The sequence below is a fragment of the Microtus ochrogaster genome, chromosome 24 (assembly GCF_000317375.1).
Source record: "Microtus ochrogaster isolate Prairie Vole_2 chromosome 24, MicOch1.0, whole genome shotgun sequence".
Taxonomy (NCBI): Eukaryota; Metazoa; Chordata; class Mammalia; order Rodentia; family Cricetidae; genus Microtus; species Microtus ochrogaster.
The window spans coordinates 4,842,367-4,845,076 of record NC_022024.1 but is presented as its reverse complement, the minus strand read 5'-3'; the positions used below and the strand labels follow the sequence as shown (position 1 = coordinate 4,845,076).

Below are 2,710 nucleotides of genomic sequence, written 5' to 3'. Positions count from 1 at the left end.
CTGGTAAGACAAAAGACAAGGGCTTAATTTTCTTGATTAATCACCTGTTAGCTCTTTCGGAACCTAAGGAATGGTAGTTGAATGAAGTGCAAGGAAAGTTATGGGTTGTAAAATTTTCCTTTTTGAGATTTTTCTCACATGAACCCATTATGAATAGAAGTGAAAAGTTTTTCTAAACTATCTGCCAATCATTTTCAGTATTTCTGTGTTGTATTTATTAGTAATGTGTAGTTAACCACATTAGCTGTGTTGGTTGGTCTTTATATAATTCCTAGTAAATCTAGTAGGTTTAAGATAACTTTGGAGAGTAACCTTACTTTGTGCTTATTTAGCATGCTCATATTTTTGTTTCAGTACATTTTCAAAGCATCTGATCAGTGAGGTTTGGACAGGAGACATTGGTTTCCATGTTTAGAGCTTCCCTTCTTCCCTTGCCCCTCCCTCCCTGCCGTCTCACCTAGGAACCTTTGAGGCTTTCTTTTATTGTTTAGGTTTATGGAACTTTGACTCCAACAAGATAATCTGACAGTCACTAAAAGAAATGTGCTCAGTTACCAAAAGGACACCATTGACATAAATTCCAAAGTATATACTCACAAAACAAGCATGGTGTTTGCCTCCAAGTAGGGTATATATTGTATCACTTACAGGAAATGAAAATAGAAAGCAAGACCTTGAAATAGTGGCATATTAGTAAAAATTAAATAGAAAGTAGTCACATTAAAGCATATTCTTACTTTAGATGCTAAGGTAGTAGAGAAGCAAGTTCACTTAGTTTAACCCTTCCTTATGAGCTTGCTAGTGAGTCAAGGGTTAATAAGTTCTTTTTGACTAAGATCTAGAGGTATTCACTGATTGATTTCATGACAGACTTTTTGTTCCCTCCAAATTATGCAGTCTCTCCATTAATATGTTTAAAACATGGTATTTTTACAAAGTGGTTTGTGACAGTTATTATTCTTGCTTGTATAAGAAAATATCAGCTTGTGAAAACGTAACCTACCGTTTTACATTTCAAAACATGAAGTGCCCAGGTGCTATATGTTGACTTAACTGTTCATTGCTAAAATTGAAAGAACTGCTGCTACTGTTCACGTTTGACAAAACAGGAAAGCCTAAACTCAGAGAACTTCATACCGCAGCTGGAATTTGACCATAAGTAGTTTGGATCTTAGGTTCATGACCTTAGATCACTGTACTAGACTGCCTCTTTTAAAGACTCATTTAAAATAGTTCTACTTGATGAAGAAAAAAAAGACTTCTTTTCCTCTTTAGAGCGAGGCCATTTTATATTTAGCAACAGTTCTAGCATTTATCCCACACTTGTCTCTTGCGTTTTTATGTGGTGGAATATGGAGGAAGTCTTAGCGTCTTGCTTCTGGAAGGTAAATCCTGGTTAAAGACCAGTAGGCAAATAACTGGATATATGGAGTACCTGTCGTTTTGATTGAAAACTCTTAAGATTAACTATGATCATTACTGATACAGAATTTAATTATCAGTAATAAATTTATATTAGAGATGACAAGGCCCATTCTCATTGCTTCACAGAAACACTACAACAAACATGATAATAAGGTCTTGTATAGGGTATTTTATTTTAGTATTCTATCCATATTTTAAAAGCATTTGTTTATTGTCACACATGCACATGAAGTTCTTATGAACAACCTAGCATTTTAAAAACATAGTTTATAATCCATGTTTGCCAACTGAAAATTTTCTGTTTTAATGAATTTGTAAAGTCAAAAAACATTTTTAAGAGAATGGAATCATAACCATGTTGACACCTCACGGGTGTTGTAAAAATCTGTCAGACCTTATGGAGCCACAGTTACTAAACAGTCAGTTGTGCTGTCTCCATCATTGCTTACGTCTGTTTCCTTATGAATTTACAACGGTTCATTTCTCACCTGGAGAACCAACCACCTTACTACTAACCATATCAGTCATGTTATTGGAAGGTAAGTCTAAACTCTTGGGTATTTGGGTAGAGAAGTGAGAGCTTCATAAAAACAACTAATAAAGGCTGAATGTGAACGTCTGAATTGATCCTAAAAGAAAGTTCTAGAAAATATATTTGTTTCTCTCCTATAGGTGAGGAATTTGAGAGGAATTATTTGACTTGCCAGTGGTTCATGATAACGCCGCTGCACATGAACATTATTGACTTGCTCAGTCTGTGCCAGCCTCTTCTGTGAATGCCTTCACATGCCCTCAAAGTGCATGTCCTTAACTCCATTGGATTTCTGAGCTTGCTTAGATACCTCATTATAATATAAAATCATAGGTAGGATTTGATGCTGTTACTGCTTGGCTGTGACTCAGACAGTGGCTAGTGTACTTTCTTCTTAGTTCTCATATAGAAATTTTCAAAGTGCTACGGTGTTTTATTTTTTGTTTTCCCTGAGTAGTGTCATTCCATATTGTCCCCTTATTTTCATTCTCTGGGTTATCATTTAGTTCACAATCTATGTCTTATTTATTCCCGTGAAGTTATTCTTTAGACTTTATCTTATCTAGTCTTTAGAGGGGAAGATGACTACATCTTTAAATTTGAATTTCTTTAAATTTTATCATCTAGTTCAATGCCCCCCCCCAAAAAATTACTACTAAACAAAGCTCAAATAAGTTTCTAGTAAAACTAGTAATTGGCCTCAGCTTTTAATACACACTATAGTATGTAGGGAAGGCATCGACAATTTCAGAT

At 34.9% G+C, this 2,710-nt stretch overlaps 1 protein-coding gene across 2 annotated transcripts in view; it reads left to right on the top strand.

Annotated features, from left to right (window-relative positions):
• Usp15 (ubiquitin specific peptidase 15) overlaps positions 1-2,710 on the top strand; it is a 98,504-nt gene that overhangs the window by 3,663 nt on the left and 92,131 nt on the right. The gene's annotated exons all lie outside the window — the stretch shown is intronic.